The sequence below is a fragment of the Lissotriton vulgaris genome, chromosome 12 (assembly GCF_964263255.1).
Source record: "Lissotriton vulgaris chromosome 12, aLisVul1.2, whole genome shotgun sequence".
Classification (NCBI taxonomy): domain Eukaryota; kingdom Metazoa; phylum Chordata; class Amphibia; order Caudata; family Salamandridae; genus Lissotriton; species Lissotriton vulgaris.
Window position 1 is genome coordinate 491,852,702 of NC_141700.1, and position 24,790 is coordinate 491,877,491.

General features: G+C 45.1%; 24 non-coding genes across 24 annotated transcripts; all 24 read left to right on the top strand.

Annotated features, from left to right (window-relative positions):
- Positions 1 to 782: 782 nt before the first annotated feature.
- Positions 783 to 897, top strand: LOC147677470 (U5 spliceosomal RNA). The gene has a single exon (XR_015302733.1). It is a non-coding gene; the product is annotated as a U5 spliceosomal RNA (small nuclear RNA).
- Positions 898 to 1,796: 899 nt separating this feature from the next.
- On the top strand, positions 1,797 to 1,911 carry LOC147677471 (U5 spliceosomal RNA). The gene has a single exon (XR_015303402.1). It is a non-coding gene; the product is annotated as a U5 spliceosomal RNA (small nuclear RNA).
- Positions 1,912 to 2,810: 899 nt separating this feature from the next.
- LOC147677472 (U5 spliceosomal RNA) lies at positions 2,811 to 2,925 on the top strand. Its single transcript, XR_015303403.1, has one exon. It is a non-coding gene; the product is annotated as a U5 spliceosomal RNA (small nuclear RNA).
- An 899-nt stretch (positions 2,926 to 3,824) lies between these two features.
- On the top strand, positions 3,825 to 3,939 carry LOC147677473 (U5 spliceosomal RNA). Its single transcript, XR_015303404.1, has one exon. It is a non-coding gene; the product is annotated as a U5 spliceosomal RNA (small nuclear RNA).
- Positions 3,940 to 4,837: 898 nt separating this feature from the next.
- LOC147677474 (U5 spliceosomal RNA) lies at positions 4,838 to 4,952 on the top strand. The gene has a single exon (XR_015303405.1). It is a non-coding gene; the product is annotated as a U5 spliceosomal RNA (small nuclear RNA).
- An 898-nt stretch (positions 4,953 to 5,850) lies between these two features.
- LOC147677475 (U5 spliceosomal RNA) lies at positions 5,851 to 5,965 on the top strand. Its single transcript, XR_015303432.1, has one exon. It is a non-coding gene; the product is annotated as a U5 spliceosomal RNA (small nuclear RNA).
- An 898-nt stretch (positions 5,966 to 6,863) lies between these two features.
- On the top strand, positions 6,864 to 6,978 carry LOC147677476 (U5 spliceosomal RNA). The gene has a single exon (XR_015303406.1). It is a non-coding gene; the product is annotated as a U5 spliceosomal RNA (small nuclear RNA).
- Positions 6,979 to 7,876: 898 nt separating this feature from the next.
- Positions 7,877 to 7,991, top strand: LOC147677477 (U5 spliceosomal RNA). The gene has a single exon (XR_015303407.1). It is a non-coding gene; the product is annotated as a U5 spliceosomal RNA (small nuclear RNA).
- Positions 7,992 to 8,889: 898 nt separating this feature from the next.
- Positions 8,890 to 9,004, top strand: LOC147677478 (U5 spliceosomal RNA). The gene has a single exon (XR_015302752.1). It is a non-coding gene; the product is annotated as a U5 spliceosomal RNA (small nuclear RNA).
- Positions 9,005 to 9,902: 898 nt separating this feature from the next.
- On the top strand, positions 9,903 to 10,017 carry LOC147677479 (U5 spliceosomal RNA). The gene has a single exon (XR_015303408.1). It is a non-coding gene; the product is annotated as a U5 spliceosomal RNA (small nuclear RNA).
- Positions 10,018 to 10,915: 898 nt separating this feature from the next.
- Positions 10,916 to 11,030, top strand: LOC147677480 (U5 spliceosomal RNA). Its single transcript, XR_015302660.1, has one exon. It is a non-coding gene; the product is annotated as a U5 spliceosomal RNA (small nuclear RNA).
- Positions 11,031 to 11,929: 899 nt separating this feature from the next.
- LOC147677481 (U5 spliceosomal RNA) lies at positions 11,930 to 12,044 on the top strand. Its single transcript, XR_015303410.1, has one exon. It is a non-coding gene; the product is annotated as a U5 spliceosomal RNA (small nuclear RNA).
- An 899-nt stretch (positions 12,045 to 12,943) lies between these two features.
- On the top strand, positions 12,944 to 13,058 carry LOC147677482 (U5 spliceosomal RNA). Its single transcript, XR_015303411.1, has one exon. It is a non-coding gene; the product is annotated as a U5 spliceosomal RNA (small nuclear RNA).
- Positions 13,059 to 13,956: 898 nt separating this feature from the next.
- On the top strand, positions 13,957 to 14,071 carry LOC147677483 (U5 spliceosomal RNA). Its single transcript, XR_015302643.1, has one exon. It is a non-coding gene; the product is annotated as a U5 spliceosomal RNA (small nuclear RNA).
- An 899-nt stretch (positions 14,072 to 14,970) lies between these two features.
- Positions 14,971 to 15,085, top strand: LOC147677484 (U5 spliceosomal RNA). Its single transcript, XR_015303412.1, has one exon. It is a non-coding gene; the product is annotated as a U5 spliceosomal RNA (small nuclear RNA).
- An 898-nt stretch (positions 15,086 to 15,983) lies between these two features.
- Positions 15,984 to 16,098, top strand: LOC147677485 (U5 spliceosomal RNA). Its single transcript, XR_015303413.1, has one exon. It is a non-coding gene; the product is annotated as a U5 spliceosomal RNA (small nuclear RNA).
- An 899-nt stretch (positions 16,099 to 16,997) lies between these two features.
- On the top strand, positions 16,998 to 17,112 carry LOC147677486 (U5 spliceosomal RNA). The gene has a single exon (XR_015303414.1). It is a non-coding gene; the product is annotated as a U5 spliceosomal RNA (small nuclear RNA).
- An 898-nt stretch (positions 17,113 to 18,010) lies between these two features.
- LOC147677487 (U5 spliceosomal RNA) lies at positions 18,011 to 18,125 on the top strand. Its single transcript, XR_015303415.1, has one exon. It is a non-coding gene; the product is annotated as a U5 spliceosomal RNA (small nuclear RNA).
- An 899-nt stretch (positions 18,126 to 19,024) lies between these two features.
- Positions 19,025 to 19,139, top strand: LOC147677488 (U5 spliceosomal RNA). The gene has a single exon (XR_015303416.1). It is a non-coding gene; the product is annotated as a U5 spliceosomal RNA (small nuclear RNA).
- Positions 19,140 to 20,038: 899 nt separating this feature from the next.
- Positions 20,039 to 20,153, top strand: LOC147677489 (U5 spliceosomal RNA). The gene has a single exon (XR_015303417.1). It is a non-coding gene; the product is annotated as a U5 spliceosomal RNA (small nuclear RNA).
- An 899-nt stretch (positions 20,154 to 21,052) lies between these two features.
- LOC147677490 (U5 spliceosomal RNA) lies at positions 21,053 to 21,166 on the top strand. The gene has a single exon (XR_015302791.1). It is a non-coding gene; the product is annotated as a U5 spliceosomal RNA (small nuclear RNA).
- An 898-nt stretch (positions 21,167 to 22,064) lies between these two features.
- Positions 22,065 to 22,179, top strand: LOC147677491 (U5 spliceosomal RNA). The gene has a single exon (XR_015302773.1). It is a non-coding gene; the product is annotated as a U5 spliceosomal RNA (small nuclear RNA).
- Positions 22,180 to 23,077: 898 nt separating this feature from the next.
- Positions 23,078 to 23,192, top strand: LOC147677492 (U5 spliceosomal RNA). Its single transcript, XR_015303418.1, has one exon. It is a non-coding gene; the product is annotated as a U5 spliceosomal RNA (small nuclear RNA).
- An 898-nt stretch (positions 23,193 to 24,090) lies between these two features.
- Positions 24,091 to 24,205, top strand: LOC147677493 (U5 spliceosomal RNA). Its single transcript, XR_015302734.1, has one exon. It is a non-coding gene; the product is annotated as a U5 spliceosomal RNA (small nuclear RNA).
- The last annotated feature ends 585 nt before the right edge of the window (positions 24,206 to 24,790 follow it).

The window sequence follows — 24,790 nt, forward strand, 5'->3', positions numbered from 1 at the left end:
ATTTGCATAGACAGAGTGTAGGAAAGGTGCATCATGGGAAAGAGCTTGGGCAGTGCATGAGATTGCTTTTCCTTGACTATCTTGAAACTGCACGATAGCAGGCAGTGTATTTTCTCTTTTCTCAACATTCCTGCTGCCAGAGGCCAGACGTCACTCTCCTTTTAAAAGGTGTCACCAAGAGTCATGCTGCGCTTTTCATAGGGCTTGCCCGTTATTTGTGCACGTTAGGGGTGTCCTTAGAGGGTGGCCAATCCTGAGTCAGATTCCTCTCAGGTACACTTGAAGGGGCTCGCTTGTCTTGTTTCATGTGCCTCCAGCCTAGACAGATCTATACTTATATATTCAGCTTTAATGAAAATACGTGTGAAAAAGGGACTTAAAGTGCATGGCTATTTGCATAGAACAGTGCTGGCTCACAGCCTATCGATTGGAGGGATGGTGGGGAAAGCGTAAAATCGTTGGGGACGAAAGTCCTACAGTGCCACTTCAGTTAAAGCCTGATTCACGCTTCCCGTTCCCCTTGCCCAGCAGCCCCGACACCTCCTAATGAGCTGAGGTGTGTACAAAAAGAATTTGCATATTCCCAGACAGACACTTGGAACTGTCCACCTTTTTGCTTTTCTGTGCTTTGAGCAGAGACTCTGAAGTTTGATCCTGTTTCCCTCACCGGCCTAGTTCTTGCCCTCTTTTTTAGAGGCTGCAAATACCTCTCAGGTCCTCACCCTCGCAATGATAGGGTCTTTGATCTGGTGCCTCTAACCCCCAGAGAGCCATATTCTAACTTACTCTGGTTTCTCTTCAAAATGAAAAAATCTTTCGCCTTTTACTAAAGATTTCCGTGGAGAGGAACGTTTACGAGTTTATTCAATTTTTTTAAGCCTTACCACAGGTGAGGCTGTTTATCATTTGTTTAAAAGAAAAGCATTAGAAGTTGGGGAATATTTAGGAGTTGTCTGCTACTGTTATAAGGGAACATGAGCTTGGTGTTTTATTCCTGATCTCTCTGCTTGCTCATTTGCATAGACAGAGTGTAGGAGAGGTGCATCATGGGAAAGAGCTTGGGCAGTGCATGAGATTGCTTTTCCTTGACTATCTTGAAACTGCACGATAGCAGGCAGTGTATTTTCTCTTTTCTCAACATTCCTGCTGCCAGAGGCCAGACGTCACTCTCCTTTTAAAAGGTGGCACCAAGAGTCATGCTGCGCTTTTCATAGGGCTTGCCCGTTATTTGTGCACGTTAGGGGTGCCCTTAGAGGGTGGCCAATCCTGAGTCAGATTCCTCTCAGGTACACTTGAAGGGGCTCGCTTGTCTTGTTTCATGTGCCTCCAGCCTAGACAGATCTATACTTATATATTCAGCTTTAATGAAAATACATGTGAAAAAGGGACTTAAAGTGCATGGCTATTTGCATAGAACAGTGCTGGCTCACAGCCTATCGATTGGAGGGATGGTGGGGAAAGCGTAAAATCGTTGGGGACGAAAGTCCTACAGTGCCACTTCAGTTAAAGCCTGATTCACGCTTCCCGTTCCCCTTGCCCAGCAGCCCCGACACCTCCTAATGAGCTGAGGTGTGTACAAAAAGAATTTGCATATTCCCAGGCAGACACTTGGAACTGCCCACCTTTTTGCTTTTCTGTGCTTTGAGCAGAGACTCTGAAGTTTGATCCTGTTTCCCTCACCAGCCTAGTTCTTGCCCTCTTTTTTTAGAGGCTGCAAATACCTCTCAGGTCCTCACCCTCGCAATGATAGGGTCTTTGATCTGGTGCCTCTAACCCCCAGAGAGCCATATTCTAACTTACTCTGGTTTCTCTTCAAAACGAAAAAATCTTTCGCCTTTTACTAAAGATTTCCGTGGAGAGGAACATTTACGAGTTTATTCAATTTTTTTAAGCCTTACCACAGGTGAGGCTGTTTATCATTTGTTTAAAAGAAAAGCATTAGAAGTTGGGGAATATTTAGGAGTTGTCTGCTACTGTTATAAGGGAACATGAGCTTGGTGTTTTATTCCTGATCTCTCTGCTTGCTCATTTGCATAGACAGAGTGTAGGAGAGGTGCATCATGGGACAGAGCTTGGGCAGTGCATGAGATTGCTTTTCCTTGACTATCTTGAAACTGCACGATAGCAGGCAGTATATTTTCTCTTTTCTCAACATTCCTGCTGCCAGAGGCCAGACGTCACTCTCCTTTTAAAAGGTGGCACCAAGACTCATGCTGCGCTTTTCATAGGGCTTGCACGATATTTGAGCCCGTTAGAGGTGCCCTTAGAGGGTGGCCAATCCTGAGTCAGATTCCTCTCAGGTACACTTGAAGGGGCTCGTTTGTCTTGTTTCATGTGCCTCCAGCCTAGACAGATCTATACTTATATATTCAGCTTTAATGAAAATACGTGTGAAAAAGGGACTTAAAGTGCATGGCTATTTGCATAGAACAGTGGTGGCTCACAGCCTATCGATTGGAGGGATGGTGGGGAAAGCGTAAAATCGTTGGGGACGAAAGTCCTACAGTGCCTCTTCAGTGAAAGCCTGATTCACGCTTCCCGTTCCCCTTGCCCAGCAGCCCCGACACCTCCTAATGAGCTGAGGTGTGTACAAAAAGAATTTGCATATTCCCAGGCAGCCACTTGGAACTGCCCACCTTTTTGCTTTTCTGTGCTTTGAGCAGAGACTCTGAAGTTTGATCCTGTTTCCCTCACCGGCCTAGTTCTTGCCCTCTTTTTTTAGAGGCTGCAAATACCTCTCAGGTCCTCACCCTCGCAATGATAGGGTCTTTGATCTGGTGCCTCTAACCCCCAGAGAGCCATATTCTAACTTACTCTGGTTTCTCTTCAAAACGAAAAAATCTTTCGCCTTTTACTAAAGATTTCCGTGGAGAGGAACATTTACGAGTTTATTCAATTTTTTTAAGCCTTACCACAGGTGAGGCTGTTTATCATTTGTTTAAAAGAAAAGCATTAGAAGTTGGGGAATATTTAGGAGTTGTCTGCTACTGTTATAAGGGAACATGAGCTTGGTGTTTTATTCCTGATCTCTCTGCTTGCTCATTTGCATAGACAGAGTGTAGGAGAGGTGCATCATGGGACAGAGCTTGGGCAGTGCATGAGATTGCTTTTCCTTGACTATCTTGAAACTGCACGATAGCAGGCAGTATATTTTCTCTTTTCTCAACATTCCTGCTGCCAGAGGCCAGACGTCACTCTCCTTTTAAAAGGTGGCACCAAGACTCATGCTGCGCTTTTCATAGGGCTTGCACGATATTTGTGCCCGTTAGAGGTGCCCTTAGAGGGTGGCCAATCCTGAGTCAGATTCCTCTCAGGTACACTTGAAGGGGCTTGTTTGTCTTGTTTCATGTGCCTCCAGCCTAGACAGATCTATACTTATATATTCAGCTTTAATGAAAATACGTGTGAAAAAGGGACTTAAAGTGCATGGCTATTTGCATAGAACAGTGGTGGCTCACAGCCTATCGATTGGAGGGATGGTGGGGAAAGCGTAAAATCGTTGGGGACGAAAGTCCTACAGTGCCACTTCAGTGAAAGCCTGATTCACGCTTCCCGTTCCCCTTGCCCAGCAGCCCCGACACCTCCTAATGAGCTGAGGTGTGTACAAAAAGAATTTGCATATTCCCAGGCAGACACTTGGAACTGCCCACCTTTTTGCTTTTCTGTGCTTTGAGCAGAGACTCTGAAGTTTGATCCTGTTTCCCTCACCGGCCTAGTTCTTGCCCTCTTTTTTTAGAGGCTGCAAATACCTCTCAGGTCCTCACCCTCGCAATGATAGGGTCTTTGATCTGGTGCCTCTAACCCCCAGAGAGCCATATTCTAACTTACTCTGGTTTCTCTTCAAAACGAAAAAATCTTTCGCCTTTTACTAAAGATTTCCGTGGAGAGGAACATTTACGAGTTTATTCAATTTTTTTAAGCCTTACCACAGGTGAGGCTGTTTATCATTTGTTTAAAAGAAAAGCATTAGAAGTTGGGGAATATTTAGGAGTTGTCTGCTACTGTTATAAGGGAACATGAGCTTGGTGTTTTATTCCTGATCTCTCTGCTTGCTCATTTGCATAGACAGAGTGTAGGAGAGGTGCATCATGGGACAGAGCTTGGGCAGTGCATGAGATTGCTTTTCCTTGACTATCTTGAAACTGCACGATAGCAGGCAGTATATTTTCTCTTTTCTCAACATTCCTGCTGCCAGAGGCCAGACGTCACTCTCCTTTTAAAAGGTGGCACCAAGACTCATGCTGCGCTTTTCATAGGGCTTGCACGATATTTGTGCCCGTTAGAGGTGCCCTTAGAGGGTGGCCAATCCTGAGTCAGTTTCCTCTCAGGTACACTTGAAGGGGCTCGTTTGTCTTGTTTCATGTACCTCCAGCCTAGACAGATCTATACTTATATATTCAGCTTTAATGAAAATACGTGTGAAAAAGGGACTTAAAGTGCATGGCTATTTGCATAGAACAGTGGTGGCTCACAGCCTATCGATTGGAGGGATGGTGGGGAAAGCGTAAAATCGTTGGGGACGAAAGTCCTACAGTGCCACTTCAGTGAAAGCCTGATTCACGCTTCCCGTTCCCCTTGCCCAGCAGCCCCGACACCTCCTAATGAGCTGAGGTGTGTACAAAAAGAATTTGCATATTCCCAGGCAGACACTTGGAACTGCCCACCTTTTTGCTTTTCTGTGCTTTGAGCAGAGACTCTGAAGTTTGATGCTGTTTCCCTCACCGGCCTAGTTCTTGCCCTCTTTTTTAGAGGCTGCAAATACCTCTCAGGTCCTCACCCTCGCAATGATAGGGTCTTTGATCTGGTGCCTATAACCCCCAGAGAGCCATATTCTAACTTACTCTGGTTTCTCTTCAAAACGAAAAAATCTTTCGCCTTTTACTAAAGATTTCCGTGGAGAGGAACATTTACGAGTTTATTCAATTTTTTTAAGCCTTACCACAGGTGAGGCTGTTTATCATTTGTTTAAAAGAAAAGCATTAGAAGTTGGGGAATATTTAGGAGTTGTCTGCTACTGTTATAAGGGAACATGAGCTTGGTGTTTTATTCCTGATCTCTCTGCTTGCTCATTTGCATAGACAGAGTGTAGGAGAGGTGCATCATGGGACAGAGCTTGGGCAGTGCATGAGATTGCTTTTCCTTGACTATCTTGAAACTGCACGATAGCAGGCAGTATATTTTCTCTTTTCTCAACATTCCTGCTGCCAGAGGCTAGACGTCACTCTCCTTTTAAAAGGTGGCACCAAGACTCATGCTGCGCTTTTCATAGGGCTTGCACGATATTTGTGCCCGTTAGAGGTGCCCTTAGAGGGTGGCCAATCCTGAGTCAGATTCCTCTCAGGTACACTTGAAGGGGCTCGTTAGTCTTGTTTCAAGTGCCTCCAGCCTAGACAGATCTATACTTATATATTCAGCTTTAATGAAAATACGTGTGAAAAAGGGACTTAAAGTGCATGGCTATTTGCATAGAACAGTGGTGGCTCACAGCCTATCGATTGGAGGGATGGTGGGGAAAGCGTAAAATCGTTGGGGACGAAAGTCCTACAGTGCCACTTCAGTGAAAGCCTGATTCACGCTTCCCGTTCCCCTTGCCCAGCAGCCCCGACACCTCCTAATGAGCTGAGGTGTGTACAAAAAGAATTTGCATATTCCCAGGCAGACACTTGGAACTGCCCACCTTTTTGCTTTTCTGTGCTTTGAGCAGAGACTCTGAAGTTTGATGCTGTTTCCCTCACCGGCCTAGTTCTTGCCCTCTTTTTTAGAGGCTGCAAATACCTCTCAGGTCCTCACCCTCGCAATGATAGGGTCTTTGATCTGGTGCCTCTAACCCCCAGAGAGCCATATTCTAACTTACTCTGGTTTCTCTTCAAAACGAAAAAATCTTTTGCCTTTTACTAAAGATTTCCGTGGAGAGGAACATTTACGAGTTTATTCAATTTTTTTAAGCCTTACCACAGGTGAGGCTGTTTATCATTTGTTTAAAAGAAAAGCATTAGAAGTTGGGGAATATTTAGGAGTTGTCTGCTACTGTTATAAGGGAACATGAGCTTGGTGTTTTATTCCTGATCTCTCTGCTTGCTCATTTGCATAGACAGAGTGTAGGAGAGGTGCATCATGGGAAAGAGCTTGGGCAGTGCATGAGATTGCTTTTCCTTGACTATCTTGAAACTGCACGATAGCAGGCAGTGTATTTTCTCTTTTCTCAACATTCCTGCTGCCAGAGGCCAGACGTCACTCTCCTTTTAAAAGGTGGCACCAAGAGTCATGCTGCGCTTTTCATAGGGCTTGCACGATATTTGTGCCCGTTAGAGGTGCCCTTAGAGGGTGGCCAATCCTGAGTCAGATTCCTCTCAGGTACACTTGAAGGGGCTCGTTAGTCTTGTTTCAAGTGCCTCCAGCCTAGACAGATCTATACTTATATATTCAGCTTTAATGAAAATACGTGTGAAAAAGGGACTTAAAGTGCATGGCTATTTGCATAGAACAGTGGTGGCTCACAGCCTATCGATTGGAGGGATGGTGGGGAAAGCGTAAAATCGTTGGGGACGAAAGTCCTACAGTGCCACTTCAGTGAAAGCCTGATTCACGCTTCCCGTTCCCCTTGCCCAGCAGCCCCGACACCTCCTAATGAGCTGAGGTGTGTACAAAAAGAATTTGCATATTCCCAGGCAGACACTTGGAACTGCCCACCTTTTTGCTTTTCTGTGCTTTGAGCAGAGACTCTGAAGTTTGATCCTGTTTCCCTCACCGGCCTAGTTCTTGCCCTCTTTTTTAGAGGCTGCAAATACCTCTCAGGTCCTCACCCTCGCAATGATAGGGTCTTTGATCTGGTGCCTCTAACCCCCAGAGAGCCATATTCTAACTTACTCTGGTTTCTCTTCAAAACGAAAAAATCTTTCGCCTTTTACTAAAGATTTCCGTGGAGAGGAACATTTACGAGTTTATTCAATTTTTTTAAGCCTTACCACAGGTGAGGCTGTTTATCATTTGTTTAAAAGAAAAGCATTAGAAGTTGGGGAATATTTAGGAGTTGTCTGCTACTGTTATAAGGGAACATGAGCTTGGTGTTTTATTCCTGATCTCTCTGCTTGCTCATTTGCATAGACAGAGTGTAGGAGAGGTGCATCATGGGACAGAGCTTGGGCAGTGCATGAGATTGCTTTTCCTTGACTATCTTGAAACTGCACGATAGCAGGCAGTATATTTTCTCTTTTCTCAACATTCCTGCTGCCAGAGGCCAGACGTCACTCTCCTTTTAAAAGGTGGCACCAAGACTCATGCTTCGCTTTTCATAGGGCTTGCACGATATTTGTGCCCGTTAGAGGTGCCCTTAGAGGGTGGCCAATCCTGAGTCAGATGCCTCTCAGGTACACTTGAAGGGGCTCGTTAGTCTTGTTTCAAGTGCCTCCAGCCTAGACAGATCTATACTTATATATTCAGCTTTAATGAAAATACGTGTGAAAAAGGGACTTAAAGTGCATGGCTATTTGCATAGAACAGTGGTGGCTCACAGCCTATCGATTGGAGGGATGGTGGGGAAAGCGTAAAATCGTTGGGGACGAAAGTCCTACAGTGCCACTTCAGTGAAAGCCTGATTCACGCTTCCCGTTCCCCTTGCCCAGCAGCCCCGACACCTCCTAATGAGCTGAGGTGTGTACAAAAAGAATTTGCATATTCCCAGGCAGACACTTGGAACTGCCCACCTTTTTGCTTTTCTGTGCTTTGAGCAGAGACTCTGAAGTTTGATGCTGTCTCCCTCACCGGCCTAGTTCTTGCCCTCTTTTTTAGAGGCTGCAAATACCTCTCAGGTCCTCACCCTCGCAATGATAGGGTCTTTGATCTGGTGCCTCTAACCCCCAGAGAGCCATATTCTAACTTACTCTGGTTTCTCTTCAAAACGAAAAAATCTTTCGCCTTTTACTAAAGATTTCCGTGGAGAGGAACATTTACGAGTTTATTCAATTTTTTTAAGCCTTACCACAGGTGAGGCTGTTTATCATTTGTTTAAAAGAAAAGCATTAGAAGTTGGGGAATATTTAGGAGTTGTCTGCTACTGTTATAAGGGAACATGAGCTTGGTGTTTTATTCCTGATCTCTCTGCTTGCTCATTTGCATAGACAGAGTGTAGGAGAGGTGCATCATGGGACAGAGCTTGGGCAGTGCATGAGATTGCTTTTCCTTGACTATCTTGAAACTGCACGATAGCAGGCAGTATATTTTCTCTTTTCTCAACATTCCTGCTGCCAGAGGCCAGACGTCACTCTCCTTTTAAAAGGTGGCACCAAGACTCATGCTGCGCTTTTCATAGGGCTTGCACGATATTTGTGCCCGTTAGAGGTGCCCTTAGAGGGTGGCCAATCCTGAGTCAGATTCCTCTCAGGTACACTTGAAGGGGCTCGTTAGTCTTGTTTCAAGTGCCTCCAGCCTAGACAGATCTATACTTATATATTCAGCTTTAATGAAAATACGTGTGAAAAAGGGACTTAAAGTGCATGGCTATTTGCATAGAACAGTGGTGGCTCACAGCCTATCGATTGGAGGGATGGTGGGGAAAGCGTAAAATCGTTGGGGACGAAAGTCCTACAGTGCCACTTCAGTGAAAGCCTGATTCACGCTTCCCGTTCCCCTTGCCCAGCAGCCCCGACACCTCCTAATGAGCTGAGGTGTGTACAAAAAGAATTTGCATATTCCCAGGCAGACACTTGGAACTGCCCACCTTTTTGCTTTTCTGTGCTTTGAGCAGAGACTCTGAAGTTTGATGCTGTTTCCCTCACCGGCCTAGTTCTTGCCCTCTTTTTTAGAGGCTGCAAATACCTCTCAGGTCCTCACCCTCGCAATGATAGGGTCTTTGATCTGGTGCCTCTAACCCCCAGAGAGCCATATTCTTACTTACTCTGGTTTCTCTTCAAAACGAAAAAATCTTTCGCCTTTTACTAAAAATTTCCGTGGAGAGGAACATTTACGAGTTTATTCAATTTTTTTAAGCCTTACCACAGGTGAGGCTGTTTATCATTTGTTTAAAAGAAAAGCATTAGAAGTTGGGGAATATTTAGGAGTTGTCTGCTACTGTTATAAGGGAACATGAGCTTGGTGTTTTATTCCTGATCTCTCTGCTTGCTCATTTGCATAGACAGAGTGTAGGAGAGGTGCATCATGGGACAGAGCTTGGGCAGTGCATGAGATTGCTTTTCCTTGACTATCTTGAAACTGCACGATAGCAGGCAGTATATTTTCTCTTTTCTCAACATTCCTGCTGCCAGAGGCCAGACGTCACTCTCCTTTTAAAAGGTGGCACCAAGACTCATGCTGCGCTTTTCATAGGGCTTGCACGATATTTGTGCCCGTTAGAGGTGCCCTTAGAGGGTGGCCAATCCTGAGTCAGATTCCTCTCAGGTACACTTGAAGGGGCTCGTTAGTCTTGTTTCAAGTGCCTCCAGCCTAGACAGATCTATACTTATATATTCAGCTTTAATGAAAATACGTGTGAAAAAGGGACTTAAAGTGCATGGCTATTTGCATAGAACAGTGGTGGCTCACAGCCTATCGATTGGAGGGATGGTGGGGAAAGCGTAAAATCGTTGGGGACGAAAGTCCTACAGTGCCACTTCAGTGAAAGCCTAAATCACGCTTCCCGTTCCCCTTGCCCAGCAGCCCCGACACCTCCTAATGAGCTGAGGTGTGTACAAAAAGAATTTGCATATTCCCAGGCAGACACTTGGAACTGCCCACCTTTTTGCTTTTCTGTGCTTTGAGCAGAGACTCTGAAGTTTGATGCTGTTTCCCTCACCGGCCTAGTTCTTGCCCTCTTTTTTAGAGGCTGCAAATACCTCTCAGGTCCTCACCCTCGCAATGATAGGGTCTTTGATCTGGTGCCTCTAACCCCCAGAGAGCCATATTCTAACTTACTCTGGTTTCTCTTCAAAACGAAAAAATCTTTCGCCTTTTACTAAAGATTTCCGTGGAGAGGAACATTTACGAGTTTATTCAATTTTTTTAAGCCTTACCACAGGTGAGGCTGTTTATCATTTGTTTAAAAGAAAAGCATTAGAAGTTGGGGAATATTTAGGAGTTGTCTGCTACTGTTATAAGGGAACATGAGCTTGGTGTTTTATTCCTGATCTCTCTGCTTGCTCATTTGCATAGACAGAGTGTAGGAGAGGTGCATCATGGGAAAGAGCTTGGGCAGTGCATGAGATTGCTTTTCCTTGACTATCTTGAAACTGCACGATAGCAGGCAGTGTATTTTCTCTTTTCTCAACATTCCTGCTGCCAGAGGCCAGACGTCACTCTCCTTTTAAAAGGTGGCACCAAGAGTCATGCTGCGCTTTTCATAGGGCTTGCACGATATTTGTGCCCGTTAGAGGTGCCCTTAGAGGGTGGCCAATCCTGAGTCAGATTCCTCTCAGGTACACTTGAAGGGGCTCGTTAGTCTTGTTTCAAGTGCCTCCAGCCTAGACAGATCTATACTTATATATTCAGCTTTAATGAAAATACGTGTGAAAAAGGGACTTAAAGTGCATGGCTATTTGCATAGAACAGTGGTGGCTCACAGCCTATCGATTGGAGGGATGGTGGGGAAAGCGTAAAATCGTTGGGGACGAAAGTCCTACAGTGCCACTTCAGTGAAAGCCTGATTCACGCTTCCCGTTCCCCTTGCCCAGCAGCCCCGACACCTCCTAATGAGCTGAGGTGTGTACAAAAAGAATTTGCATATTCCCAGGCAGACACTTGGAACTGCCCACCTTTTTGCTTTTCTGTGCTTTGAGCAGAGACTCTGAAGTTTGATCCTGTTTCCCTCACCGGCCTAGTTCTTGCCCTCTTTTTTAGAGGCTGCAAATACCTCTCAGGTCCTCACCCTCGCAATGATAGGGTCTTTGATCTGGTGCCTCTAACCCCCAGAGAGCCATATTCTAACTTACTCTGGTTTCTCTTCAAAACAAAAAAATCTTTCGCCTTTTACTAAAGATTTCCGTGGAGAGGAACATTTACGAGTTTAATCAATTTTTTTAAGCCTTACCACAGGTGAGGCTGTTTATCATTTGTTTAAAAGAAAAGCATTAGAAGTTGGGGAACATTTAGGAGTTGTCTGCTACTGTTATAAGGGAACATGAGCTTGGTGTTTTATTCCTGATCTCTCTGCTTGCTCATTTGCATAGACAGAGTGTAGGAGAGGTGCATCATGGGAAAGAGCTTGGGCAGTGCATGAGATTGCTTTTCCTTGACTATCTTGAAACTGCACGATAGCAGGCAGTATATTTTCTCTTTTCTCAACATTCCTGCTGCCAGAGGCCAGACGTCACTCTCCTTTTAAAAGGTGGCACCAAGACTCATGCTGCGCTTTTCATAGGGCTTGCACGATATTTGTGCCCGTTAGAGGTGCCCTTAGAGGGTGGCCAATCCTGAGTCAGATTCCTCTCAGGTACACTTGAAGGGGCTCGTTTGTCTTGTTTCATGTGCCTCCAGCCTAGACAGATCTATACTTATATATTCAGCTTTAATGAAAATACGTGTGAAAAAGGGACTTAAAGTGCATGGCTATTTGCATAGAACAGTGGTGGCTCACAGCCTATCGATTGGAGGGATGGTGGGGAAAGCGTAAAATCGTTGGGGACGAAAGTCCTACAGTGCCACTTCAGTGAAAGCCTGATTCACGCTTCCCGTTCCCCTTGCCCAGCAGCCCCGACACCTCCTAATGAGCTGAGGTGTGTACAAAAAGAATTTGCATATTCCCAGGCAGACACTTGGAACTGCCCACCTTTTTGCTTTTCTGTGCTTTGAGCAGAGACTCTGAAGTTTGATCCTGTTTCCCTCACCGGCCTAGTTCTTGCCCTCTTTTTTTAGAGGCTGCAAATACCTCTCAGGTCCTCACCCTCGCAATGATAGGGTCTTTGATCTGGTGCCTCTAACCCCCAGAGAGCCATATTCTAACTTACTCTGGTTTCTCTTCAAAACGAAAAAATCTTTCGCCTTTTACTAAAGATTTCCGTGGAGAGGAACATTTACGAGTTTATTCAATTTTTTTAAGCCTTACCACAGGTGAGGCTGTTTATCATTTGTTTAAAAGAAAAGCATTAGAAGTTGGGGAATATTTAGGAGTTGTCTGCTACTGTTATAAGGGAACATGAGCTTGGTGTTTTATTCCTGATCTCTCTGCTTGCTCATTTGCATAGACAGAGTGTAGGAGAGGTGCATCATGGGACAGAGCTTGGGCAGTGCATGAGATTGCTTTTCCTTGACTATCTTGAAACTGCACGATAGCAGGCAGTATATTTTCTCTTTTCTCAACATTCCTGCTGCCAGAGGCCAGACGTCACTCTCCTTTTAAAAGGTGGCACCAAGACTCATGCTGCGCTTTTCATAGGGCTTGCACGATATTTGTGCCCGTTAGAGGTGCCCTTAGAGGGTGGCCAATCCTGAGTCAGATTCCTCTCAGGTACACTTGAAGGGGCTCGTTTGTCTTGTTTCATGTGCCTCCAGCCTAGACAGATCTATACTTATATATTCAGCTTTAATGAAAATACGTGTGAAAAAGGGACTTAAAGTGCATGGCTATTTGCATAGAACAGTGGTGGCTCACAGCCTATCGATTGGAGGGATGGTGGGGAAAGCGTAAAATCGTTGGGGACGAAAGTCCTACAGTGCCACTTCAGTGAAAGCCTGATTCACGCTTCCCGTTCCCCTTGCCTAGCAGCCCCGACACCTCCTAATGAGCTGAGGTGTGTACAAAAAGAATTTGCATATTCCCAGGCAGACACTTGGAACTGCCCACCTTTTTGCTTTTCTGTGCTTTGAGCAGAGACTCTGAAGTTTGATCCTGTTTCCCTCACCGGCCTAGTTCTTGCCCTCTTTTTTTAGAGGCTGCAAATACCTCTCAGGTCCTCACCCTCGCAATGATAGGGTCTTTGATCTGGTGCCTCTAACCCCCAAAGAGCCATATTCTAACTTACTCTGGTTTCTCTTCAAAACGAAAAAATCTTTCGCCTTTTACTAAAGATTTCCGTGGAGAGGAACATTTACGAGTTTATTCAATTTTTTTAAGCCTTACCACAGGTGAGGCTGTTTATCATCTGTTTAAAAGAAAAGCATTAGAAGTTGGGGAATATTTAGGAGTTGTCTGCTACTGTTATAAGGGAACATGAGCTTGGTGTTTTATTCCTGATCTCTCTGCTTGCTCATTTGCATAGACAGAGTGTAGGAGAGGTGCATCATGGGACAGAGCTTGGGCAGTGCATGAGATTGCTTTTCCTTGACTATCTTGAAACTGCACGATAGCAGGCAGTATATTTTCTCTTTTCTCAACATTCCTGCTGCCAGAGGCCAGACGTCACTCTCCTTTTAAAAGGTGGCACCAAGACTCATGCTGCGCTTTTCATAGGGCTTGCACGATATTTGTGCCCGTTAGAGGTGCCCTTAGAGGGTGGCCAATCCTGAGTCAGATTCCTCTCAGGTACACTTGAAGGGGCTCGTTTGTCTTGTTTCATGTGCCTCCAGCCTAGACAGATCTATACTTATATATTCAGCTTTAATGAAAATACGTGTGAAAAAGGGACTTAAAGTGCATGGCTATTTGCATAGAACAGTGGTGGCTCACAGCCTATCGATTGGAGGGATGGTGGGGAAAGCGTAAAATCGTTGGGGACGAAAGTCCTACAGTGCCACTTCAGTGAAAGCCTGATTCACGCTTCCCGTTCCCCTTGCCCAGCAGCCCCGACACCTCCTAATGAGCTGAGGTGTGTACAAAAAGAATTTGCATATTCCCAGGCAGACACTTGGAACTGCCCACCTTTTTGCTTTTCTGTGCTTTGAGCAGAGACTCTGAAGTTTGATGCTGTTTCCCTCACCGGCCTAGTTCTTGCCCTCTTTTTTAGAGGCTGCAAATACCTCTCAGGTCCTCACCCTCGCAATGATAGGGTCTTTGATCTGGTGCCTCTAACCCCCAGAGAGCCATATTCTAACTTACTCTGGTTTCTCTTCAAAATGAAAAAATCTTTCGCCTTTTACTAAAGATTTCCGTGGAGAGGAACATTTACGAGTTTATTCAATTTTTTTAAGCCTTACCACAGGTGAGGCTGTTTATCATTTGTTTAAAAGAAAAGCATTAGAAGTTGGGGAATATTTAGGAGTTGTCTGCTACTGTTATAAGGGAACATGAGCTTGGTGTTTTATTCCTGATCTCTCTGCTTGCTCATTTGCATAGACAGAGTGTAGGAGAGGTGCATCATGGGACAGAGCTTGGGCAGTGCATGAGATTGCTTTTCCTTGACTATCTTGAAACTGCACGATAGCAGGCAGTATATTTTCTCTTTTCTCAACATTCCTGCTGCCAGAGGCCAGACGTCACTCTCCTTTTAAAAGGTGGCACCAAGACTCATGCTGCGCTTTTCATAGGGCTTGCACGATATTTGTGCCCGTTAGAGGTGCCCTTAGAGGGTGGCCAATCCTGAGTCAGATTCCTCTCAAGTACACTTGAAGGGGCTCGTTAGTCTTGTTTCAAGTGTCTCCAGCCTAGACAGATCTATACTTATATATTCAGCTTTAATGAAAATACGTGTGAAAAAGGGACTTAAAGTGCATGGCTATTTGCATAGAACAGTGGTGGCTCACAGCCTATCGATTGGAGGGATGGTGGGGAAAGCGTAAAATCGTTGGGGACGAAAGTCCTACAGTGCCACTTCAGTGAAAGCCTGATTCACGCTTCCCGTTCCCCTTGCCCAGCAGCCCCGACACCTCCTAATGAGCTGAGGTGTGTACAAAAAGAATTTGCATATTCCCAGGCAGACACTTGGAACTGCCCACCTTTTTGCTTTTCTGTCCTTTGAGCAGAGACTCTGAAGTTTGATCCTGTTTCCCTCACCGGCCTAGTTCTTGCCCTCTTTTTTTAGAGGCTGCAAATACCTCTCAGGTCCTCACCCTCGCAATGATAGGGTCTTTGATCTGGTGCCTCTAACCCCCAGAGAGCCATATTCTAACTTACTCTGGTTTCTCTTCAAAACGAAAAAATCTTTCGCCTTTTACTAAAGATTTCCGTGGAGAGGAACATTTACGAGTTTATTCAATTTTTTTAAGCCTTACCACAGGTGAGGCTGTTTATCATTTGTTTAAAAGAAAAGCATTAGAAGTTGGGGAACATTTAGGAGTTGTCTGCTACTGTTATAAGGGAACATGAGCTTGGTGTTTTATTCCTGATCTCTCTGCTTGCTCATTTGCATAGACAGAGTGTAGGAGAGGTGCATCATGGGAAAGAGCTTGGGCAGTGCATGAGATTGCTTTTCCTTGACTATCTTGAAACTGCACGATAGCAGGCAGTATATTTTCTCTTTTCTCAACATTCCTGCTGCCAGAGGCCAGACGTCACTCTCCTTTTAAAAGGTGGCACCAAGACTCATGCTGCGCTTTTCATAGGGCTTGCACGATATTTGTGCCCGTTAGAGGTGCCCTTAGAGGGTGGCCAATCCTGAGTCAGATTCCTCTCAGGTACACTTGAAGGGGCTCGTTTGTCTTGTTTCATGTGCCTCCAGCCTAGACAGATCTATACTTATATATTCAGCTTTAATGAAAATACGTGTGAAAAAGGGACTTAAAGTGCATGGCTATTTGCATAGAACAGTGGTGGCTCACAGCCTATCGATTGGAGGGATGGTGGGGAAAGCGTAAAATCGTTGGGGACGAAAGTCCTACAGTGCCACTTCAGTGAAAGCCTGATTCACGCTTCCCGTTCCCCTTGCCCAGCAGCCCCGACACCTCCTAATGAGCTGAGGTGTGTACAAAAAGAATTTGCATATTCCCAGGCAGACACTTGGAACTGCCCACCTTTTTGCTTTTCTGTGCTTTGAGCAGAGACTCTGAAGTTTGATCCTGTTTCCCTCACCGGCCTAGTTCTTGCCCTCTTTTTTAGAGGCTGCAAATACCTCTCAGGTCCTCACCCTCGCAATGATAGGGTCTTTGATCTGGTGCCTCTAACCCCCAGAGAGCCATATTCTAACTTACTCTGGTTTCTCTTCAAAACGAAAAAATCTTTCGCCTTTTACTAAAGATTTCCGTGGAGAGGAACATTTACGAGTTTATTCAATTTTTTTAAGCCTTACCACAGGTGAGGCTGTTTATCATTTGTTTAAAAGAAAAGCATTAGAAGTTGGGGAATATTTAGGAGTTGTCTGCTACTGTTATAAGGGAACATGAGCTTGGTGTTTTATTCCTGATCTCTCTGCTTGCTCATTTGCATAGACAGAGTGTAGGAGAGGTGCATCATGGGACAGAGCTTGGGCAGTGCATGAGATTGCTTTTCCTTGACTATCTTGAAACTGCACGATAGCAGGCAGTATATTTTCTCTTTTCTCAACATTCCTGCTGCCAGAGGCCAGACGTCACTCTCCTTTTAAAAGGTGGCACCAAGACTCATGCTGCGCTTTTCATAGGGCTTGCACGATATTTGTGCCCGTTAGAGGTGCCCTTAGAGGGTGGCCAATCCTGAGTCAGATTCCTCTCAAGTACACTTGAAGGGGCTCGTTAGTCTTGTTTCAAGTGTCTCCAGCCTAGACAGATCTATACTTATATATTCAGCTTTAATGAAAATACGTGTGAAAAAGGGACTTAAAGTGCATGGCTATTTGCATAGAACAGTGGTGGCTCACAGCCTATCGATTGGAGGGATGGTGGGGAAAGCGTAAAATCGTTGGGGACGAAAGTCCTACAGTGCCACTTCAGTGAAAGCCTGATTCACGCTTCCCGTTCCCCTTGCCCAGCAGCCCCGACACCTCCTAATGAGCTGAGGTGTGTACAAAAAGAATTTGCATATTCCCAGGCAGACACTTGGAACTGCCCACCTTTTTGCTTTTCTGTCCTTTGAGCAGAGACTCTGAAGTTTGATCCTGTTTCCCTCACCGGCCTAGTTCTTGCCCTCTTTTTTTAGAGGCTGCAAATACCTCTCAGGTCCTCACCCTCGCAATGATAGGGTCTTTGATCTGGTGCCTCTAACCCCCAGAGAGCCATATTCTAACTTACTCTGGTTTCTCTTCAAAACGAAAAAATCTTTCGCCTTTTACTAAAGATTTCCGTGGAGAGGAACATTTACGAGTTTATTCAATTTTTTTAAGCCTTACCACAGGTGAGGCTGTTTATCATTTGTTTAAAAGAAAAGCATTAGAAGTTGGGGAACATTTAGGAGTTGTCTGCTACTGTTATAAGGGAACATGAGCTTGGTGTTTTATTCCTGATCTCTCTGCTTGCTCATTTGCATAGACAGAGTGTAGGAGAGGTGCATCATGGGAAAGAGCTTGGGCAGTGCATGAGATTGCTTTTCCTTGACTATCTTGAAACTGCACGATAGCAGGCAGTATATTTTCTCTTTTCTCAACATTCCTGCTGCCAGAGGCCAGACGTCACTCTCCTTTTAAAAGGTGGCACCAAGACTCATGCTGCGCTTTTCATAGGGCTTGCACGATATTTGTGCCCGTTAGAGGTGCCCTTAGAGGGTGGCCAATCCTGAGTCAGATTCCTCTCAGGTACACTTGAAGGGGCTCGTTTGTCTTGTTTCATGTGCCTCCAGCCTAGACAGATCTATACTTATATATTCAGCTTTAATGAAAATACGTGTGAAAAAGGGACTTAAAGTGCATGGCTATTTGCATAGAACAGTGGTGGCTCACAGCCTATCGATTGGAGGGATGGTGGGGAAAGCGTAAAATCGTTGGGGACGAAAGTCCTACAGTGCCACTTCAGTGAAAGCCTGATTCACGCTTCCCGTTCCCCTTGCCCAGCAGCCCCGACACCTCCTAATGAGCTGAGGTGTGTACAAAAAGAATTTGCATATTCCCAGGCAGACACTTGGAACTGCCCACCTTTTTGCTTTTCTGTGCTTTGAGCAGAGACTCTGAAGTTTGATCCTGTTTCCCTCACCGGCCTAGTTCTTGCCCTCTTTTTTAGAGGCTGCAAATACCTCTCAGGTCCTCACCCTCGCAATGATAGGGTCTTTGATCTGGTGCCTCTAACCCCCAGAGAGCCATATTCTAACTTACTCTGGTTTCTCTTCAAAACGAAAAAATCTTTCGCCTTTTACTAAAGATTTCCGTGGAGAGGAACATTTACGAGTTTATTCAATTTTTTTAAGCCTTACCACAGGTGAGGCTGTTTATCATTTGTTTAAAAGAAAAGCATTAGAAGTTGGGGAATATTTAGGAGTTGTCTGCTACTGTTATAAGGGAACATGAGCTTGGTGTTTTATTCCTGATCTCTCTGCTTGCTCATTTGCATAGACAGAGTGTAGGAGAGGTGCATCATGGGACAGAGCTTGGGCAGTGCATGAGATTGCTTTTCCTTGACTATCTTGAAACTGCACGATAGCAGGCAGTATATTTTCTCTTTTCTCAACATTCCTGCTGCCAGAGGCCAGACGTCACTCTCCTTTTAAAAGGTGGCACCAAGACTCATGCTGCGCTTTTCATAGGGCTTGCACGATATTTGTGCCCGTTAGAGGTGCCCTTAGAGGGTGGCCAATCCTGAGTCAGATTCCTCTCAGGTACACTTGAAGGGGCTCGTTAGTCTTGTTTCAAGTGCCTCCAGCCTAGACAGATCTATACTTATATATTCAGCTTTAATGAAAATACGTGTGAAAAAGGGACTTAAAGTGCATGGCTATTTGCATAGAACAGTGGTGGCTCACAGCCTATCGATTGGAGGGATGGTGGGGAAAGCGTAAAATCGTTGGGGACGAAAGTCCTACAGTGCCACTTCAGTGAAAGCCTGATTCACGCTTCCCGTTCCCCTTGCCCAGCAGCCCCGACACCTCCTAATGAGCTGAGGTGTGTACAAAAAGAATTTGCATATTCCCAGGCAGACACTTGGAACTGCCCACCTTTTTGCTTTTCTGTCCTTTGAGCAGAGACTCTGAAGTTTGATCCTGTTTCCCTCACCGGCCTAGTTCTTGCCCTCTTTTTTTAGAGGCTGCAAATACCTCTCAGGTCCTCACCCTCGCAATGATAGGGTCTTTGATCTGGTGCCTCTAACCCCCAGAGAGCCATATTCTAACTTACTCTGGTTTCTCTTCAAAACGAAAAAATCTTTCGCCTTTTACTAAAGATTTCCGTGGAGAGGAACATTTACGAGTTTATTCAATTTTTTTAAGCCTTACCACAGGTGAGGCTGTTTATCATTTGTTTAAAAGAAAAGCATTAGAAGTTGGGGAACATTTAGGAGTTGTCTGCTACTGTTATAAGGGAACATGAGCTTGGTGTTTTATTCCTGATCTCTCTGCTTGCTCATTTGCATAGACAGAGTGTAGGAGAGGTGCATCATGGGAAAGAGCTTGGGCAGTGCATGAGATTGCTTTTCCTTGACTATCTTGAAACTGCACGATAGCAGGCAGTATATTTTCTCTTTTCTCAACATTCCTGCTGCCAGAGGCCAGACGTCACTCTCCTTTTAAAAGGTGGCACCAAGACTCATGCTGCGCTTTTCATAGGGCTTGCACGATATTTGTGCCCGTTAGAGGTGCCCTTAGAGGGTGGCCAATCCTGAGTCAGATTCCTCTCAGGTACACTTGAAGGGGCTCGTTTGTCTTGTTTCATGTGCCTCCAGCCTAGACAGATCTATACTTATATATTCAGCTTTAATGAAAATACGTGTGAAAAAGGGACTTAAAGTGCATGGCTATTTGCATAGAACAGTGGTGGCTCACAGCCTATCGATTGGAGGGATGGTGGGGAAAGCGTAAAATCGTTGGGGACGAAAGTCCTACAGTGCCACTTCAGTGAAAGCCTGATTCACGCTTCCCGTTCCCCTTGCCCAGCAGCCCCGACACCTCCTAATGAGCTGAGGTGTGTACAAAAAGAATTTGCATATTCCCAGGCAGACACTTGGAACTGCCCACCTTTTTGCTTTTCTGTGCTTTGAGCAGAGACTCTGAAGTTTGATCCTGTTTCCCTCACCGGCCTAGTTCTTGCCCTCTTTTTTTAGAGGCTGCAAATACCTCTCAGGTCCTCACCCTCGCAATGATAGGGTCTTTGATCTGGTGCCTCTAACCCCCAGAGAGCCATATTCTAACTTACTCTGGTTTCTCTTCAAAACGAAAAAATCTTTCGCCTTTTACTAAAGATTTCCGTGGAGAGGAACATTTACGAGTTTATTCAATTTTTTTAAGCCTTACCACAGGTGAGGCTGTTTATCATTTGTTTAAAAGAAAAGCATTAGAAGTTGGGGAATATTTAGGAGTTGTCTGCTACTGTTATAAGGGAACATGAGCTTGGTGTTTTATTCCTGATCTCTCTGCTTGCTCATTTGCATAGACAGAGTGTAGGAGAGGTGCATCATGGGACAGAGCTTGGGCAGTGCATGAGATTGCTTTTCCTTGACTATCTTGAAACTGCACGATAGCAGGCAGTATATTTTCTCTTTTCTCAACATTCCTGCTGCCAGAGGCCAGACGTCACTCTCCTTTTAAAAGGTGGCACCAAGACTCATGCTGCGCTTTTCATAGGGCTTGCACGATATTTGTGCCCATTAGAGGTGCCCTTAGAGGGTGGCCAATCCTGAGTCAGATTCCTCTCAGGTACACTTGAAGGGGCTCGTTTGTCTTGTTTCATGTGCCTCCAGCCTAGACAGATCTATACTTATATATTCAGCTTTAATGAAAATACGTGTGAAAAAGGGACTTAAAGTGCATGGCTATTTGCATAGAACAGTGGTGGCTCACAGCCTATCGATTGGAGGGATGGTGGGGAAAGCGTAAAATCGTTGGGGACGAAAGTCCTACAGTGCCACTTCAGTGAAAGCCTGATTCACGCTTCCCGTTCCCCTTGCCCAGCAGCCCCGACACCTCCTAATGAGCTGAGGTGTGTACAAAAAGAATTTGCATATTCCCAGGCAGACACTTGGAACTGCCCACCTTTTTGCTTTTCTGTGCTTTGAGCAGAGACTCTGAAGTTTGATCCTGTTTCCCTCACCGGCCTAGTTCTTGCCCTCTTTTTTTAGAGGCTGCAAATACCTCTCAGGTCCTCACCCTCGCAATGATAGGGTCTTTGATCTGGTGCCTCTAACCCCCAGAGAGCCATATTCTAACTTACTCTGGTTTCACTTCAAAACGAAAAAATCTTTCGCCTTTTACTAAAGATTTCCGTGGAGAGGAACATTTACGAGTTTATTCAATTTTTTAAGCCTTACCACAGGTGAGGCTGTTTATCATTTGTTTAAAAGAAAAGCATTAGAAGTTGGGGAATATTTAGGAGTTGTCTGCTACTGTTATAAGGGAACATGAGCTTGGTGTTTTATTCCTGATCTCTCTGCTTGCTCATTTGCATAGACAGAGTGTAGGAGAGGTGCATCATGGGACAGAGCTTGGGCAGTGCATGAGATTGCTTTTCCTTGACTATCTTGAAACTGCACGATAGCAGGCAGTATATTTTCTCTTTTCTCAACATTCCTGCTGCCAGAGGCCAGACGTCACTCTCCTTTTAAAAGGTGGCACCAAGACTCATGCTGCGCTTTTCATAGGGCTTGCACGATATTTGTGCCCGTTAGAGGTGCCCTTAGAGGGTGGCCAATCCTGAGTCAGATTCCTCTCAGGTACACTTGAAGGGGCTCGTTTGTCTTGTTTCATGTGCCTCCAGCCTAGACAGATCTATACTTATATATTCAGCTTTAATGAAAATACGTGTGAAAAAGGGACTTAAAGTGCATGGCTATTTGCATAGAACAGTGGTGGCTCACAGCCTATCGATTGGAGGGATGGTGGGGAAAGCGTAAAATCGTTGGGGACGAAAGTCCTACAGTGCCACTTCAGTGAAAGCCTGATTCACGCTTCCCGTTCCCCTTGCCCAGCAGCCCCGACACCTCCTAATGAGCTGAGGTGTGTACAAAAAGAATTTGCATATTCCCAGGCAGACACTTGGAACTGCCCACCTTTTTGCTTTTCTGTGCTTTGAGCAGAGACTCTGAAGTTTGATGCTGTTTCCCTCACCGGCCTAGTTCTTGCCCTCTTTTTTAGAGGCTGCAAATACCTCTCAGGTCCTCACCCTCGCAATGATAGGGTCTTTGATCTGGTGCCTCTAACCCCCAGAGAGCCATATTCTAACTTACTCTGGTTTCTCTTCAAAACGAAAAAATCTTTCGCCTTTTATTAAAGATTTCCGTGGAGAGGAACATTTACGAGTTTATTCAATTTTTTTAAGCCTTACCACAGGTGAGGCTGTTTATCATTTGTTTAAAAGAAAAGCATTAGAAGTTGGGGAACATTTAGGAGTTGTCTGCTACTGTTATAAGGGAACATGAGCTTGGTGTTTTATTCCTGATCTCTCTGCTTGCTCATTTGCATAGACAGAGTGTAGGAGAGGTGCATCATGGGAAAGAGCTTGGGCAGTGCATGAGATTGCTTTTCCTTGACTATCTTGAAACTGCACGATAGCAGGCAGTGTATTTTCTCTTTTCTCAACATTCCTGCTGCCAGAGGCCAGACGTCACTCTCCTTTTAAAAGGTGGCACCAAGAGTCATGCTGTGCTTTTCATAGGGCTTGCACGTTATTTGTGCCCATTAGGGGTGCCCTTAGAGGGTGGCCAATCCTGAGTCAGATTCCTCTCAGGTACACTTGAAGGGGCTCGTTTGTCTTGTTTCATGTGCCTCCAGCCTAGACAGATCTATACTTATATATTCAGCTTTAATGAAAATACGTGTGAAAAGGGGACTTAAAGTGCATGGCTATTTGCATAGAACAGTGGTGGCTCACAGCCTATCGATTGGAGGGATGGTGGGGAAAGCGTAAAATCGTTGGGGACGAAAGTCCTACAGTGCCACTTCAGTGAAAGCCTGATTCACGCTTCCCGTTCCCCTTGCCCAGCAGCCCCGACACCTCCTAATGAGCTGAGGTGTGTACAAAAAGAATTTGCATATTCCCAGGCAGACACTTGGAACTGCCCACCTTTTTGCTTTTCTGTGCTTTGAGCAGAGACTCTGAAGTTTGATCCTGTTTCCCTCACCGGCCTAGTTCTTGCCCTCTTTTTTAGAGGCTGCAAATACCTCTCAGGTCCTCACCCTCGCAATGATAGGGTCTTTGATCTGGTGCCTCTAACCCCCAGAGAGCCATATTCTAACTTACTCTGGTTTCTCTTCAAAACGAAAAAATCTTTCGCCTTTTACTAAAGATTTCCGTGGAGAGGAACATTTACGAGTTTATTCAATTTTTTTAAGCCTTACCACAGGTGAGGCTGTTTATCATTTGTTTAAAAGAAAAGCATTAGAAGTTGGGGAATATTTAGGAGTTGTCTGCTACTGTTATAAGGGAACATGAGCTTGGTGTTTTATTCCTGATCTCTCTGCTTGCTCATTTGCATAGACAGAGTGTAGGAAAGGTGCATCATGGGAAAGAGCTTGGGCAGTGCATGAGATTGCTTTTCCTTGACTATCTTGAAACTGCACGATAGCAGGCAGTGTATTTTCTCTTTTCTCAACATTCCTGCTGCCAGAGGCCAGACGTCACTCTCCTTTTAAAAGGTGGCACCAAGAGTCATGCTGCGCTTTTCATAGGGCTTGCCCGTTATTTGTGCACGTTAGGGGTGTCCTTAGAGGGTGGCCAATCCTGAGTCAGATTCCTCTCAGGTACACTTGAAGGGGCTCGCTTGTCTTGTTTCATGTGCCTCCAGCCTAGACAGATCTATACTTATATATTCAGCTTTAATGAAAATACGTGTGAAAAAGGGACTTAAAGTGCATGGCTATTTGCATAGAACAGTGCTGGCTCACAGCCTATCGATTGGAGGGATGGTGGGGAAAGCGTAAAATCGTTGGGGACGAAAGTCCTACAGTGCCACTTCAGTTAAAGCCTGATTCACGCTTCCCGTTCCCCTTGCCCAGCAGCCCCGACACCTCCTAATGAGCTGAGGTGTGTACAAAAAGAATTTGCATATTCCCAGACAGACACTTGGAACTGTCCACCTTTTTGCTTTTCTGTGCTTTGAGCAGAGACTCTGAAGTATGATCCTGTTTCCCTCACCGGCCTAGTTCTTGCCCTCTTTTTTAGAGGCTGCAAATACCTCTCAGGTCCTCACCCTCGCAATGATAGGGTCTTTGATCTGGTGCCTCTAACCCCCAGAGAGCCATATTCTAACTTACTCTGGTTTCTCTTCAAAATGAAAAAATCTTTCGCCTTTTACTAAAGATTTCCGTGGAGAGGAACGTTTACGAGTTTATTCAATTTTTTTAAGCCTTACCACAGGTGAGGCTGTTTATCATTTGTTTAAAAGAAAAGCATTAGAAGTTGGGGAATATTTAGGAGTTGTCTGCTACTGTTATAAGGGAACATGAGCTTGGTGTTTTATTCCTGATCTCTCTGCTTGCTCATTTGCATAGACAGAGTGTAGGAGAGGTGCATCATGGGAAAGAGCTTGGGCAGTGCATGAGATTGCTTTTCCTTGACTATCTTGAAACTGCACGATAGCAGGCAGTGTATTTTCTCTTTTCTCAACATTCCTGCTGCCAGAGGCCAGACGTCACTCTCCTTTTAAAAGGTGGCACCAAGAGTCATGCTGCGCTTTTCATAGGGCTTGCCCGTTATTTGTGCACGTTAGGGGTGCCCTTAGAGGGTGGCCAATCCTGAGTCAGATTCCTCTCAGGTACACTTGAAGGGGCTCGCTTGTCTTGTTTCATGTGCCTCCAGCCTAGACAGATCTATACTTATATATTCAGCTTTAATGAAAATACGTGTGAAAAAGGGACTTAAAGTGCATGGCTATTTGCATAGAACAGTGCTGGCTCACAGCCTATCGATTGGAGGGATGGTGGGGAAAGCGTAAAATCGTTGGGGACGAA